The sequence below is a fragment of the Callionymus lyra genome, unplaced genomic scaffold (assembly GCF_982586985.1).
Source record: "Callionymus lyra unplaced genomic scaffold, fCalLyr1.hap1.1 HAP1_SCAFFOLD_296, whole genome shotgun sequence".
NCBI lineage: Eukaryota > Metazoa > Chordata > Actinopteri > Syngnathiformes > Callionymidae > Callionymus > Callionymus lyra.
In genome coordinates this window covers 39,426-57,000 of record NW_028258697.1, presented here as the reverse complement: position 1 = coordinate 57,000, position 17,575 = coordinate 39,426, and the positions used below count along the sequence as shown (strand labels likewise).

The following is a 17,575-nucleotide window of genomic DNA, read 5'->3' as shown; positions in this document are numbered from 1 at the left end:
GAGTGACGTCACAGTGTCCACTGTTGAAGGATAAGGATGTTGAGTGTCCAGCTGGAAGGAGCACAGGTACATGTTGTGGTTTATTAAAGTCTCTTTTCATTTTATTGACATCGGTAAATGTAACGCTAAGTTTAAGTGAAGGTATCAAGACCTGTCGCCCTTCCCAGCTATCTTCTAAATAATCCACGGAGGAAAAATTCAGAAAAAAAGTCTTATATAGATCCAGAGCGGTCCGTAATAGGAACAAAAAACAAAACAGGCACTCGGGGCGAAGGCAGGGCACTTCTGGAGATCGGGGTCCCAACAGCAACTAAAACAAAAAGACAAAAGGACTCACTTGAGTAAATAAAAGTGCTGACAACGTCAGGAGTATCCAAAGGATTATCCAGTTGTGATTCAAAGGCGAGGAGCGAGATCGAAAGGACAGCCAACCTGGTCTGGAAACGCAATACTCTGGCGAGTTCTTCCGGGTAGAGACGCTCCTTATCAATGGGAAGAACCCGCCACTCCATCATCCCCAGCCGCGCACCTGCCAGCGTCTGTCACTCAAAACACAGGACACATGAAAACGGAAAACCACCTTCAAAATAAAACAAAAGAACATAAGCATGACACTTGTATGTTGATTCTATCAAATGTATTCTGCCTATTTTAAATGTTGACCTTTTTTCTTATAAGAGTAACTGTCAGGAGTCTTGATGTAAAACGTCACTCAAATGTGTCATTTATTTATTTCTCTCACAGGATTCAGAGTCAATGTTCATTGCACAGAATTTCCATCTCCGTCCTGCACTGTCTGTGATGATGGAACTTACATGGACAAATTGAACCGAGAGAAACATGGTTTCAAGTGTCTCGTCTGTACTGAAGGTAAAGTTTGTTCTTCACTAGAATGATGAGTTGGTCAGTATGTAGATGTGATGTAGAATTTGTTATTGACTAACAGGACTGAGAGAGATCAGATCCTGTACCTTCACAGCAAACACCAAGTGTGAACCTCTGGAGGGTTTTTTCTGTGTGGACGGCTCAGTGGACACATGTGTGGCAGCACAGCAACACTCCACATGTGAACCAGGACAGTTCATCATCAGAGCAGGCGAGTTTCACATCCAACATGTGAAATGCAAGAGTGCAGAAACTATAAGACACACACAATGTTCTTCACAGGAACGTCCTCCACAGACACTGAGTGTGGAACCTGCAGTGAAGGAACATTTTCAAATGGAACGTTCACGTCATGTCAGGATCACAAACAGTGAGTGAAGCTTCACAAATGTTTGCTCCAGATGTTTTCTTCTAAACTGTCTCCACTTGTCTTTGTAGATGTTCAACATATCTACGAGAAGGAACTATTTCTTCTGACTCTGTATGTCGAGAAGGTTTGACACCAGGAGAAGTGGCTGGAATTATTGTTGCTGTGATCGTTCTACTGATCACATGTTCTGTAGTTTATTGGTATAAAAAAAGAAAAAGAGGTAAAAAACAAATGCATTCATAAAAATCACATTATTATATTGATTTGTGTTTATCTGGAGTCATTTCCTTGAATTATTTTTCTCCTTAACCAGATGGAAAAGAGTTCAAGAGAAGAAGGAAGGTATGTAAGAATGTTTTTTAGTCATTTATCAAAGTGATTTAATGTTTAAATGTAATGTTGATTAATTTTGCAAATGTCATCACTTGTACAATTAAAATGAATGTCAATTTTGGTTTAATATCTTCAGCACTGCAGTATTTGTGCATCAGAGAAACGATCATTATTTCTTATTAGGAGGTGGCAGTGGGAATGAATGAATGTATGGATTCAACGGAGCATCCGTGAGAATTTCAATTAGTTTGAGCTTTTTTTTTAATCTAAACTGACTTATTTTTTTCTTGTCTTAGATCAATTTATTCATCTGAGAATAAGTCCGATGAAGTGGAACATGTTCCACTGATGGTAGAACCCGGGGAAGACCCAGAACACACTGAAGAAGCATGTTCCTCCACTGGGCTGGAAACACAGGGGGGTCCTCCAGAAAGAGCTGGACGATGTAACTGGGGAGAAGAAAGTATGGACCTCTCTGCTGAAGCTGCTGCCCCCGTGACAAGAATCCAGATAAACAGACCAGAGATAGCAGACGTTGAATATGAACTAATTGGACACGAGGATATTAAAGTAGATTGTTCAGTCATTCAATAGAATGTTTGAGTTTTATACAACATGAAAAATGTGTTCATAAATGATGTGTTCAGTGAACATAACATATTTCTGGCTGTTTTCATTTGCCTGTGTGTGTAGCTTAGTCTGTGATATAGAAAACAGTTTCTGTCAAAGCTTTCATTAATCTCATAAATGGCTGATCAGTTAAACATCAGCCAGGTTTGAGGATGTACTTCACTCCACAGACGTCAGTGTTGCTTGTTCTTTCACTGCCCTTTTTGTGAGGTCACCAAATTCAGACCAGCACAGATGGACAAAACCCAACAGCACATACAAAGCCACTTGAGAAAGGCAATCATCATGGAGGTGTGTACAGTATATGTTTAGTTAGTTCCTCGTATATTGCATCATAAAAGTCTAACCGTTTACATTTTTATGTTTGACAGACTATCCGATACACAGATGTGGGCTGCAGACCAGAACCTCACGTCCATTGTCATGTGCGTGTCAATGTGCGTCAATGCGCGCGTGTGTCAATGTGCGTCAATGCTTGCGCGCGTGTCAATGTGCGTCAATGCTTGCGTGCGTGTCAATGCGTGTGCGTGTGTCAATATGCTTGCGCGCGTGTCAATGTGCGTCAATGCTTGCGCGCGTGCGTGTCAATGTGCGTCAATGCGCGCGTGCGTGTCAATGTGCGTCAATGCGCCCGTGCGTGTCAATGCGTGTGCGTGCGTCAATATGCGCGAGTGTCAATGTGCGTCAATGCTTGCGCGCGTGTCAATGTGCGTCAATGCTTGCGCGTGTGTCAATGTGCGTCAATGCTTGCGCGTGTCAACACACAACACACGCACGCACACATTAAACAAATGCGCACACCCACATTAAACAAACGCGCACGCACACATAAAACACACGCATGCATACACAGACATGCACTGACAAACGCACACACACACGGTGACATGCAAACATAAAACACACGCACGCACGCACACATTAAACAAACGCGGATTTTATAGGTTTGTTTGTGATGTGTAGTTATGCGTTTGTGTGCATGTCATTGGTGTGTGTGCGCATGTGTCAGTGTGTGTCTGCGTGTGCGTGCGTGTGTGTGTTTTATGTGTGCATGTCACCGTGTGTGTGCGTGTGTCAGTGCATGTCTGTGTGTGCATGCGTGTGTTTTGTGTGCGTCCGCGTTTGTTTTATGTGTGCGTGCGTGCGTGTGTTTTATGTGTGCATGTCACATGAAACAAATGCGCGCACGCACACATAAAACAAATGCGCGCATGCACACATAAAACAAATGCGCGCATGCACACATAAAGCAAATGCGCGCATGCACACATAAAACAAATGCGCGCACGTCACATAAAACAAATGCGCGCACGCACACATAAAACAAATGCGCGCACGCACATATTAAAGAAATGCGCACACAAAACAAATGCGCAAGAGCACACAAAACAAATGCGCGCGCACAGATAAAACAAATGCACACGCACACAACACACGCACGCACACATTAAACAAATGCGCACACCCACATAAAACAAACGCGCACGCACACATAAAACACACGCATGCATACACAGACATGCACTGACAAACGCACACACACACGGTGACATGCAAACATAAAACACACGCACGCACGCACACATAAAACAAACGCGGGTTTTATAGGTTTGTTTGTGATGTGTAGTTATGCGTTTGTGTGCATGTCATTGGTGTGTGTGCGCATGTGTCAGTGTGTGTCTGCGTGTGCGTGCGTGTGTGTGTTTTATGTGTGCATGTCACCGTGTGTGTGCGTGTGTCAGTGCATGTCTGTGTGTGCATGCGTGTGTTTTGTGTGCGTCCGCGTTTGTTTTATGTGTGCGTGCGTGCGTGTGTTTTATGTGTGCATGTCACATGAAACAAATGCGCGCACGCACACATAAAACAAATGCGCGCACGCACACATAAAACAAATGCGCGCATGCACACATAAAACAAATGCGCGCATGCACACATAAAGCAAATGCGCGCATGCACACATAAAACAAATGCGCGCACGTCACATAAAACAAATGCGCGCACGCACACATAAAACAAATGCGCGCACGCACATATTAACGAAATGCGCACGCGCACACAAAACAAATGCGCAAGAGCACACAAAACAAATGCGCGCGCACAGATAAAACAAATGCACACGCACACAACACACGCACGCACACATTAAACAAATGCGCACACCCACATAAAACAAACGCGCACGCACACATAAAACACACGCATGCATACACAGACATGCACTGACAAACGCACACACACACGGTGACATGCAAACATAAAACACACGCACGCACGCACACATAAAACAAACGCGGGTTTTATAGGTTTGTTTGTGATGTGTAGTTATGCGTTTGTGTGCATATCATTGGTGTGTGTGCGCATGTGTCAGTGTGTGTATGCGTGTGCGTGCGTGTGTGTGTTTTATGTGTGCATGTCACCGTGTGTGTGCGTGTGTCAGTGCATGTCTGTGTGTGCATGCGTGTGTTTTGTGTGCGCGCGCATTTGTTTTATGTGTGCGTGCGTGCGTGTGTTTTATGTGTGCATGTCACATGAAACAAATGCGCGCACGCACACATAAAACAAATGCGCGCACGCACACATAAAACAAATGCGCGCATGCACACATAAAACAAATGCGCGCATGCACACATAAAGCAAATGCGCGCATGCACACATAAAACAAATGCGCGCACGTCACATAAAACAAATGCGCGCACGCACACATAAAACAAATGCGCGCACGCACATATTAAAGAAATGCGCACACAAAACAAATGCGCAAGAGCACACAAAACAAATGCGCGCGCACAGATAAAACAAATGCACACGCACACAACACACGCACGCACACATTAAACAAATGCGCACACCCACATAAAACAAACGCGCACGCACACATAAAACACACGCATGCATACACAGACATGCACTGACAAACGCACACACACACGGTGACATGCAAACATAAAACACACGCACGCACGCACACATAAAACAAACGCGGATTTTATAGGTTTGTTTGTGATCTGTAGTTATGCGTTTGTGTGCATGTCATTGGTGTGTGTGCGCATGTGTCAGTGTGTGTCTGCGTGTGCGTGCGTGTGTGTGTTTTATGTGTGCATGTCACCGTGTGTGTGCGTGTGTCAGTGCATGTCTGTGTGTGCATGCGTGTGTGTGTTTTATGTGTGCATGTCACCGTGTGTGTGCGTGTGTCAGTGCATGTCTGTGTGTGCATGCGTGTGTTTTGTGTGCGTCCGCGTTTGTTTTATGTGTGCGTGCGTGCGTGTGTTTTATGTGTGCATGTCACTTGAAACAAATGCGCGCACGCACACATAAAACAAATGCGCGCATGCACACATAAAACAAATGCGCGCATGCACACATAAAACAAATGCGCGCGCGCGCACACAAAACACACGGATGCACACACAGACATGCACTGACACACGCACACACACACGGTGACATGCACACATAAAACAAACGCGGACGCACACAAAACAATGTGCGTCAATGCTTGCGCGTGTCAACACACAACACACGCACGCACACATTAAACAAATGCGCACACCCACATTAAACAAACGCGCACGCACACATAAAACACACGCATGCATACACAGACATGCACTGACAAACGCACACACACGGTGACATGCAAACATAAAACACACGCACGCACGCACACATAATGCCTGTGTTTTGTGTGCGTCCGCGTTTGTTTTATGTGTGCGTGCGTGCGTGTGTTTTATGTGTGCATGTCACATGAAACAAATGCGCGCACGCACACATAAAACAAATGCGCGCATGCACACATAAAACAAATGCGCGCATGCACACATAAAGCAAATGCGCGCATGCACACATAAAACAAATGCGCGCACGTCACATAAAACAAATGCGCGCACGCACACATAAAACAAATGCGCGCACGCACATATTAAAGAAATGCGCACGCGCACACAAAACAAATGCGCAAGAGCACACAAAACAAATGCGCGCGCACAGATAAAACAAATGCACACGCACACAACACACGCACGCACACATTAAACAAATGCGCACACCCACATAAAACAAACGCGCACGCACACATAAAACACACGCATGCATACACAGACATGCACTGACAAACGCACACACACACGGTGACATGCAAACATAAAACACACGCACGCACGCACACATAAAACAAACGCGGGTTTTATAGGTTTGTTTGTGATGTGTAGTTATGCGTTTGTGTGCATGTCATTGGTGTGTGTGCATGTGTCAGTGTGTGTCTGCGTGTGCGTGCGTGTGTGTGTTTTATGTGTGCATGTCACCGTGTGTGTGCGTGTGTCAGTGCATGTCTGTGTGTGCATGCGTGTGTTTTGTGTGCGTCCGCGTTTGTTTTATGTGTGCGTGCGTGCGTGTGTTTTATGTGTGCATGTCACATGAAACAAATGCGCGCACGCACACATAAAACAAATGCGCGCATGCACACATAAAACAAATGCGCGCATGCACACATAAAACAAATGCGCGCATGCACACATAAAGCAAATGCGCGCATGCACACATAAAACAAATGTGCGCACGTCACATAAAACAAATGCGCGCACGCACACATAAAACAAATGCGCGCACGCACATATTAAAGAAATGCGCACGCGCACACAAAACAAATGCGCAAGAGCACACAAAACAAATGCGCGCGCACAGATAAAACAAATGCACACGCACACAACACACGCACGCACATATTAAACAAATGCGCACACCCACATAAAACAAACGCGCACGCACACATAAAACACACGCATGCATACACAGACATGCACTGACAAACGCACACACACACGGTGACATGCAAACATAAAACACACGCACGCACGCACACATAAAACAAACGCGGGTTTTATAGGTTTGTTTGTGATGTGTAGTTATGCGTTTGTGTGCATGTCATTGGTGTGTGTGCGCATGTGTCAGTGTGTGTCTGCGTGTGCGTGCGTGTGTGTGTTTTATGTGTGCATGTCACCGTGTGTGTGCGTGTGTCAGTGCATGTCTGTGTGTGCATGCGTGTGTGTGTTTTATGTGTGCATGTCACCGTGTGTGTGCGTGTGTCAGTGCATGTCTGTGTGTGCATGCGTGTGTTTAATGTGTGCGTGCGCGTTTGTTTTGTTTGCGTCCGCGTTTGTTTTATGTGTGCGTGCGTGCGTGTGTTTTATGTGTGCATGTCACATGAAACAAATGCGCGCACGCACACATAAAACAAATGCGCGCATGCACACATAAAACAAATGCGCGCACGTCACATAAAACAAATGCGCGCACGCACATATTAAAGAAATGCGCACGCGCACACAAAACAAATGCGCAAGAGCACACAAAACAAATGCGCGCGCACAGATAAAACAAATGCACACGCACAAAACACACGCACGCACACATTAAACAAATGCGCACACCCACATAAAACAAACGCGCACGCACACATAAAACACACGCATGCATACACAGACATGCACTGACAAACGCACACACACACGGTGACATGCAAACATAAAACACACGCACGCACGCACACATAAAACAAACGCGGGTTTTATAGGTTTGTTTGTGATGTGTAGTTATGCGTTTGTGTGCATGTCATTGGTGTGTGTGCGCATGTGTCAGTGTGTGTCTGCGTGTGCGTGCGTGTGTGTGTTTTATGTGTGCATGTCACCGTGTGTGTGCGTGTGTCAGTGCATGTCTGTGTGTGCATGCGTGTGTTTTGTGTGCGTCCGCGTTTGTTTTATGTGTGCGTGCGTGCGTGTGTTTTATGTGTGCATGTCACATGAAACAAATGCGCGCACGCACACATAAAACAAATGCGCGCATGCACACATAAAACAAATGCGCGCATGCACACATAAAACAAATGCGCGCATGCACACATAAAGCAAATGCGCGCATGCACACATAAAACAAATGTGCGCACGTCACATAAAACAAATGCGCGCACGCACACATAAAACAAATGCGCGCACGCACATATTAAAGAAATGCGCACGCGCACACAAAACAAATGCGCAAGAGCACACAAAACAAATGCGCGCGCACAGATAAAACAAATGCACACGCACACAACACACGCACGCACACATTAAACAAATGCGCACACCCACATAAAACAAACGCGCACGCACACATAAAACACACGCATGCATACACAGACATGCACTGACAAACGCACACACACACGGTGACATGCAAACATAAAACACACGCACGCACGCACACATAAAACAAACGCGGGTTTTATAGGTTTGTTTGTGATGTGTAGTTATGCGTTTGTGTGCATGTCATTGGTGTGTGTGCGCATGTGTCAGTGTGTGTCTGCGTGTGCGTGCGTGTGTGTGTTTTATGTGTGCATGTCACCGTGTGTGTGCGTGTGTCAGTGCATGTCTGTGTGTGCATGCGTGTGTGTGTTTTATGTGTGCATGTCACCGTGTGTGTGCGTGTGTCAGTGCATGTCTGTGTGTGCATGCGTGTGTTTAATGTGTGCGTGTGCGTTTGTTTTGTGTGCGTCCGCGTTTGTTTTATGTGTGCGTGCGTGCGTGTGTTTTATGTGTGCATGTCACATGAAACAAATGCGCGCACGCACACATAAAACAAATGCGCGCATGCACACATAAAACAAATGCGCGCATGCACACATAAAACAAATGCGCGCGCGCGCACACAAAACACACGGATGCACACACAGACATGCACTGACACACGCACACACACACGGTGACATGCACACATAAAACAAACGCGGACGCACACAAAACAAACGCGCACGCACACATAAAACACACGCATGCATACATAGACATGCACTGACAAACGCACACACACACGGTGACATGCAAACATAAAACACACGCACGCACGAACACATAAAACAAACGCGGATTTTTTTAGAATAGAATAGAATAGAAAAGCTTTATTCATCCCCAGAGGGGAAACACACTTTCACAACAGCGCAGATTAAAAAAAATATATATAGGTTTGTTTGTGATGTGTAGTTATGCGTTTGTGTGCATGTCACTGGTGTGTGTGCGCATGTGTCAGTGTGTGTCTGCGTGTGCGTGCGTGTGTGTGTTTTATGTGTGCATGTCACCGTGTGTGTATGCGTGTGTCAGTGCATGTCTGTGTGTGCATGCGTGTGTTTAATGTGTGCGTGCGCGTTTGTTTTGTGTGCGTCCGCGTTTGTTTTATGTGTGCGTGCGTGCGTGTGTTTATGTGTGCATGTCACCGTGTGTGTGGGCGTGTGTCAGTGCATGTCTGTGTGTGCATGCGTGTGTTTTAGGTGTGCGTGCGCGTTTCTTTGATGTGTGTGTCCGCGTTTGTTTTATGTGTGCGTGCGTGCGTGTGTTTTATGTGTGCATGTCACCGTGTGTGTGTGCGTTTGTCAGTGCATGTCCGTGTACGCATGCGTGTGTTTTATGTGTGCGTGCGCGTTTGTTTTATGTGGGTGTGCGCATTTGTTTAATGTGTGCGTTAGTGCACAGTAAATTTCCAAGTGTCAAAAAGGAAGTGTTAATGTATTTTAACTATTTCATAGACTGGTTTAACTCTTCCAGATGTAACACAACAACAACAGGTGTAAAACGTGGCTCCTCCCCCTGCAGTGCTGTTGTCAATATCCAGAGTTAAAACCCAGGTGTTATTTATTCAGTGTAAAAAGTGAATGAACACTGTCAAGGGTCAATTTAACAATATTCAGTTTTAATATCTTAATATGCTCCGCCCATTTCAAATGATCCAGAAGTTTCTAGAGTAATTGGACCTCATGGACCACCGCCATGTTTCCATTGGTAAAGACTGTGGTAAGTCTCTCCATCTGCTGACTTATATTTAAATGAATTAAACGATTTATACAATTGTATTCACCGTGACTGTACTACCATTCGCTTTTTAGACTTCTAATGTAGATGAATTGCTATGTGGTTCACCAACATTAAGTTACATTCTATTACTTGTAATGCGGTACAGTTAACCTGCGCAGTGAACACCACGTGTAGACACTTGTAACCAATACCACTATGGATTATTGTGTATATTCGGTTTATGGTGCTCGCTCAAAACAACAGATGTATATGCTGTCTGTACATGCGCGCGCCAGTAAGTACGGTAGTTCATTCCCGCGCCACTCCCCCTCTGTCAGGCTTTAGTTTTTAGTAATGTAACCCAGCCGTTTATTTGTCGTTTTATGTTTCAATTATTTTCACTGGAAGTATATAATTAAACCCAGTTGTTATTTTCGTGTTTTATGTTTTATTACTTTTCAATGCATGTATCGCATCAAGACACTGTCGCTTTAAGACGGCCATTGTTTTTTACCTGCGTTCCACGGATGAGACGCGTGGTGTTCAGATGCTTCAGCGGCTCAGAGACTGAGACACGTGTAAGTAAGTAAGTAAGTAAGTAATATTTATTTATATAGCGCTTTTCGAGACCAGGGTCACAAAGCGCTTTAACAATCAAAAACAATACTCAAAACAGTACATACTTCAAAGATCAAGACAACACCGAGAACAACAAGTTCGAGAAATTCAAGGAAAAGCCTGAACAAATAGAAACGTCTTAAGATGTTTCTTAAAGGAGTCAGTAGACTCCATCAAGCGCAAAGAGAGAGGAAGATTGTTCCAAAGCTTAGGAGCAACAGCCTGAAAAGATTTCTCTCCTCTGGTCCTGAGCCGTGTGCGTGGAACCATCAGTAGATTCTGATCCACAGACCTCAGAGACCGAGCTGGGGTGTAAGGCTGGATCAGATCAGTGATGTAAGGAGGAGCCTGACCATGAATAGCTCTGAAAGTAAGAACCAGAATTTTAAAGTTGATCCTGAAAGAAACTGGAAGCCAGTGAAGAGTTTTAAGGATCGGAGAAATGTGAGTTCTCCTACTTGAGCGGGTCAGAATTCTCGCTGCAGAGTTCTGAATCAACTGCAGACGAGACAGCTCCTTCTTGTTAAGACATGAAAACAAACCGTTACAATAGTCCAGACGAGAAGAAACAAACGCATGGATTACAAGCTCCAGATCATGTTGTGACAACATTTTCCTAAGTTTAGAGATTTTTCTCAGTTGAAGGAAACAGTTTCTGGTCAGTTTTCTGCAGTGTTGAACAAGAGACATGTCTTTATCAAATACAACACCCAGGTTTCTCAGGCTCAGTTTGACAGACTGACCTAAGTCACCCAAGTACTGACTCAACCATGGAATCTTATCATCAGGAGCAATCACCAGAGTTTCAGTTTTGTCCACATTAAGCTGTAAAGTGTGCCAACGCTCCTGCAATTTTACTGAATACACTCGCTTATCACTCCTAGGTGAGCCTAAACAAAACGTTTATATTATTGTTTATATTGCTGTGTGTAAATGAATGTTGTGTCGAAGCAGCTATTTAAGTTTTTGTGTGAAACTTGAAGCATTGTTTTATAACTTTATTCAAGTGTATATTTTCGATAGTATTTTATATTGTACTGTTTCACTTTGTTTTGAAAGTAAGTTGCACTTTATATTTTGTTATCTCGTGGTGTTCAGATGCTTCAGCGGCTCAGAGTTCACCGCATCTGTTATTTAACACGCCGATTAAACGTTCGTGCTGTTGTATGGTTAACAAGCGTTGAATGTGTTGAAGGTGCCGTAGCTAAGAATCTTGAATATTAATAAAATAAATCGCCTACCATGACCCACCAATATAGCAAACTTTTTATTGGAATATAAATATATTTTCGTCCTTCAAAATAACAAACAAAATACGTGTGTGAGTTACATTATAATTAAAAAAGCTAAGTTTTAGCGAACTAGCTCTCGTGTTAACGCACCACAGAAAGTTACATTACACGCAATGAAACATTATTTCTGAGTCTTAAAGCAATAATGATATCTTACCTCAATAGACGAGTGACGCGCACCTGATTCCATCAAGTTATGCACAAACGTGAGGATAAAATGCGATCGATCTTTGTCAACAAGTGTGACGTCATCATCCGGAAGTTGCGTATGCGGCAATTTGAAAACTTTTTAGCTGACGCTAAATTTAAACTAAACTTAACTCGGTCTTTATACAAGCACGCATCTACTATTGTATTCATGGCGCTTTTAAACAAACAAGCACAATATCTCATTGTATTCCTGTGGTGTGACGTCACCGCTGCAGGATCAGTTGATTAGCATGTGTGACGTCACCCCTGCAGACTCGCGATTAATGTTGACAAACGTCACGTAGACGCTCATAATCGCAGCTAAATAAAAAGAAAACATATGTCCATAAACGCAATCTCAATGAAAGCTTCTATTTTCATAGAAAAGCGCACCGGATTATAAAGAGGATCAAGCGAAATAGCACAGACTTTATTTTACTCATTCATAAAACAATGTCAACATTATGGAGTTGAAACACCTAAAAATATACAATATAGTCACTTTTACAGGACCTTTTAAGCATGTTTTAATCCGCGAGAGCTTCTTGACTTCCGCGATGCGTAAACAATCCAAGCTCCAAAAAATTAAAATTAAGCATTTTTACCGATTTATATTCACTCTGTACCTCCTTAAAGTGGTTTGAGGTCGTTAAGCACAATCAGGATTAGAATCACACTGTTGATATTAAACATTTCAAATGAGCTTCATAGTTGTAGAATTACGGTAGCCAAATGAAACAGCGACACGTCACGTTACCAAGGCAACGAAGAGATGGGCGACGCGTCAAATGTAACCCGGGTCGTTTGAATCCGACGTCGGGGGGTGCTCTGTATAATACTGGGTGACCCGTGCGTGTCAATGCGTGCGCGCGTGTCAATGTGCGTCAATACGTGTGTGTCAATGTGCGTCAATGTGCGTCAATACGTGTGTGTGTGTCAATGTGCGTCAATGCGTGCGGGTGTGTCAATGCGTATAGACGTGTGTTTATATGTGTGTACATATATGTGTGTATGTGTATAGACGTGTGTGTGTATATATGTGTGTGTATGTGTATAGACGTGTGTGTGTATATATATGTGTGTATGTGTATAGACGTGTGTGTGTGTATATATGTGTGTGTATAGACGTGTGTGTATATATATGTGTGTATGTGTATAGACGTGTGTGTATATGTGTGTATGTGTATAGACGTGTGTGTGTGTGTGTGTGTGTGCATATATATATACGTGTGTGTGTTTATATATGTGTGTATGTGTATAGACGTGTGTGTGTATATATATGTGTGTATATGTGTGTATGTGTATAGACGTGTGTGTGTGTATATGTGTGTATGTGTATAGACGTGTGTGTATATATATGTGTGTATATGTGTGTATGTGTATAGACGTGTGTGTATATATATGTGTGTATGTGTATAGACGTGTGTGTGTATATGTATATGTGTGTATGTGTATAGACGTGTGTGTGTGTGTGTGTGTGTGTATATACTGTATATATATTGTAACGATCCTGTTTGTTCTGTTCATTAATGTTGCGGGCACTTTAAGAAGGTGAGTCTGTGCGCATGCGCAGTTGTTGTTAGAGAGATTTCGCGTTCAACTAGTGGTGTGAAGAACGAGCGGCGTTGGTTGTGGCCGAAACAATAACCTCTCTGTGAGTACAGCGAACAAAGAAACAATATCTGTGCAAGACAACCGTCTGGTCATGTGTGGAGGACCAAACGTTACATTGGTGTCAGAAGCGACTTTTTCGGACCTGCTCCTGAGGCGAAGCTAACGGTTATTAGCAACGAACTTTGCTAACGAACGTCCCCGGTATGTACGGGAAAGTGAAGAGCGAAAGTGAGGAGATGGACGTTGGTGCGAGACGACGGGACCATGCTCAACAGTTAAGAGACGCTGTGTTACAACTCTCAGAAGAAGAATGTGCGTCAATGCGTGCGCCAATGTGCAGCAACTGGGCTTCATCAAGTATCAAACAGATCACACATCACACCTACCATGATTTTGTTCAATGAGATGAAAACTTATTTGATGTTCAATCCAGTGTTCAGATTGACTTCAGTGCTTATGTTTTAGTAGAAGTGAAGCTGTGGTGCTTTAGTTTAATACATGGACACAGCACTAAACTTTGTTGTTGGTTGTTAGTTGTTTTTTTAGATCTTGGGATCAACCGTCACTTTTTAGTAATGGGAGAATTATTTCTCTGCACTGTGCGAGTCGTCCCAGAGCCATTGTTCAGCCTGAAGCCAATACGTTTTTAGGTTGAAAAGTTTGCCCCCCTGAAAAAATGTAATGCCCCCCCTTAAATGTTTTTCTGCAGCCGGGTCTGTCAGTGTTATACTAGATCCACTCAGTATAAACTGTTGTCAACATTGAAGTCAAATCATCTCCAGAAATTATACTTTGTGATGAAGTCTTAATGTTAAAAGAGACAAATGTAATAATATCTTTAATGAATCAATTCATGTACATTTATATCAAACCTGCTATTCCCTGCATGATGGGATCAGAAACACTAGAATTCTACTTTCTCGGGACGTTTTAGATTTACAACGACGACATCATTAAAAGTGTGAACTGCAGTCACACTGCAAGTTTATGTCCATAATCCTTAGATATTCTCTCCAAATGAGAACAATTTAACAGAAGAGTTTAACATTACCTTGGCTGTAGTCATGCTCTGTAGACAGAAGCTTCACCTGCACAGGTGATCTCATTAGCTCGTCCTGTCTCTCCACCTGCACGCAAAGCAACTTGTACTCTCTGCTGCCCTCTAGTGTTGCTAAAACGATTTATTATGTCCAATAAACAAACCTACAGAAAGACTTAACAGTGTGGGTCTTTCTTTTTATTTCAAGGGTCCCCATTTTATCTCAAACATCAATATAGCTAATATTTAACACTAATTGGTAAATATCAAACATGTATGCTTCATTACAGTTGAAACAATTGTTCTCTGGTAACAAATATTTATCATTAAACATGTGTGTTCATGTATGATCCATGGCACTCATCATGATGGACAAATATGATGGAAAAACATTCTATTAGTGTCAGTACAGTACACGAGGTTGGAAATCAACCACGCATTTGCGCATGCGTTGTCCACCTACAAGGAGGTTTATAACGGTCAGACGCGGAAGAATCTACGAAACTATCACTGATAGATTCTCAAAAATCATCTGATATTAAATGATCTTTTCTCTCAAGGATAAGGATGTTGAAGGAGTGACGTCACAGTGTCCACTGTTGAAGGATAAGGATGTTGAGTGTCCAGCTGGAAGGAGCACAGGTACATGTTGTGGTTTATTAAAGTCTCTTTTCATTTTATTGACATCGGTAAATGTAACGCTAAGTTTAAGTGAAGGTATCAAGACCTGTCGCCCTTCCCAGCTATCTTCTAAATAATCCACGGAGGAAAAATTCAGAAAAAAAAGTCTTATATAGATCCAGAGCGGTCCGTAATAGGAACAAAAAAACAAAACAGGCACTCGGGGCGAAGGCAGGGCACTTCTGTAGATCGGGGTCCCAACAGCAACTAAAACAAAAAGACAAAAGGACTCACTTGAGTAAATAAAAGTGCTGACAACGTCAGGAGTATCCAAAGGATTATCCAGTTGTGATTCAAAGGCGAGGAGCGAGATCGAAAGGACAGCCAACCTGGTCTGGAAACGCAATACTCTGGCGAGTTCTTCCGGGTAGAGACGCTCCTTATCAATGGGAAGAACCCGCCACTCCATCATCCCCAGCCGCGCACCTGCCAGCGTCTGTCACTCAAAACACAGGACACATGAAAACGGAAAACCACCTTCAAAATAAAACAAAAGAACATAAGCATGACACTTGTATGTTGATTCTATCAAATGTATTCTGCCTATTTTAAATGTTGACCTTTTTTCTTATAAGAGTAACTGTCAGGAGTCTTGATGTAAAACGTCACTCAAATGTGTCATTTATTTATTTCTCTCACAGGATTCAGAGTCAATGTTCATTGCACAGAATTTCCATCTCCGTCCTGCACTGTCTGTGATGATGGAACTTACATGGACAAATTGAACCGAGAGAAACATGGTTTCAAGTGTCTCGTCTGTACTGAAGGTAAAGTTTGTTCTTCACTAGAATGATGAGTTGGTCAGTATGTAGATGTGATGTAGAATTTGTTATTGACTAACAGGACTGAGAGAGATCAGATCCTGTACCTTCACAGCAAACACCAAGTGTGAACCTCTGGAGGGTTTTTTCTGTGTGGACGGCTCAGTGGACACATGTGTGGCAGCACAGCAACACTCCACATGTGAACCAGGACAGTTCATCATCAGAGCAGGCGAGTTTCACATCCAACATGTGAAATGCAAGAGTGCAGAAACTATAAGACACACACAATGTTCTTCACAGGAACGTCCTCCACAGACACTGAGTGTGGAACCTGCAGTGAAGGAACATTTTCAAATGGAACGTTCACGTCATGTCAGGATCACAAACAGTGAGTGAAGCTTCACAAATGTTTGCTCCAGATGTTTTCTTCTAAACTGTCTCCACTTGTCTTTGTAGATGTTCAACATATCTACGAGAAGGAACTATTTCTTCTGACTCTGTATGTCGAGAAGGTTTGACACCAGGAGAAGTGGCTGGAATTATTGTTGCTGTGATCGTTCTACTGATCACATGTTCTGTAGTTTATTGGTATAAAAAAAAGAAAAAGAGGTAAAAAACAAATGCATTCATAAAAATCACATTATTATATTGATTTGTGTTTATCTGGAGTCATTTCCTTGAATTATTTTTCTCCTTAACCAGATGGAAAAGAGTTCAAGAGAAGAAGGAAGGTATGTAAGAATGTTTTTTAGTCATTTATCAAAGTGATTTAATGTTTAAATGTAATGTTGATTAATTTTGCAAATGTCATCACTTGTACAATTAAAATGAATGTCAATTTTGGTTTAATATCTTCAGCACTGCAGTATTTGTGCATCAGAGAAACGATCATTATTTCTTATTAGGAGGTGGCAGTGGGAATGAATGAATGTATGGATTCAACGGAGCATCCGTGAGAATTTCAATTAGTTTGAGCTTTTTTTTTAATCTAAACTGACTTATTTTTTTCTTGTCTTAGATCAATTTATTCATCTGAGAATAAGTCCGATGAAGTGGAACATGTTCCACTGATGGTAGAACCCGGGGAAGACCCAGAACACACTGAAGAAGCATGTTCCTCCACTGGGCTGGAAACACAGGGGGGTCCTCCAGAAAGAGCTGGACGATGTAACTGGGGAGAAGAAAGTATGGACCTCTCTGCTGAAGCTGCTGCCCCCGTGACAAGAATCCAGATAAACAGACCAGAGATAGCAGACGTTGAATATGAACTAATTGGACACGAGGATATTAAAGTAGATTGTTCAGTCATTCAATAGAATGTTTGAGTTTTATACAACATGAAA

The 17,575-nt window shown here is 42.9% G+C and overlaps 2 long non-coding RNA genes across 2 annotated transcripts; one reads left to right on the top strand and one right to left on the bottom strand.

Moving 5' to 3' along the window:
* Window positions 1-40: 40 nt before the first annotated feature.
* Window positions 41-12,178, bottom strand: LOC148057934 (uncharacterized). The gene is made up of 3 exons (XR_015710300.1): window positions 12,103-12,178; window positions 433-539; window positions 41-310 (listed from the first exon to the last, which is right to left on the bottom strand). It is a non-coding gene; the product is annotated as an uncharacterized LOC148057934 (long non-coding RNA).
* Window positions 12,179-16,532: 4,354 nt separating this feature from the next.
* On the top strand, window positions 16,533-17,141 carry LOC148057933 (uncharacterized). The gene is made up of 3 exons (XR_015710303.1): window positions 16,533-16,620; window positions 16,689-16,841; window positions 16,935-17,141. It is a non-coding gene; the product is annotated as an uncharacterized LOC148057933 (long non-coding RNA).
* Window positions 17,142-17,575: the final 434 nt, after the last annotated feature.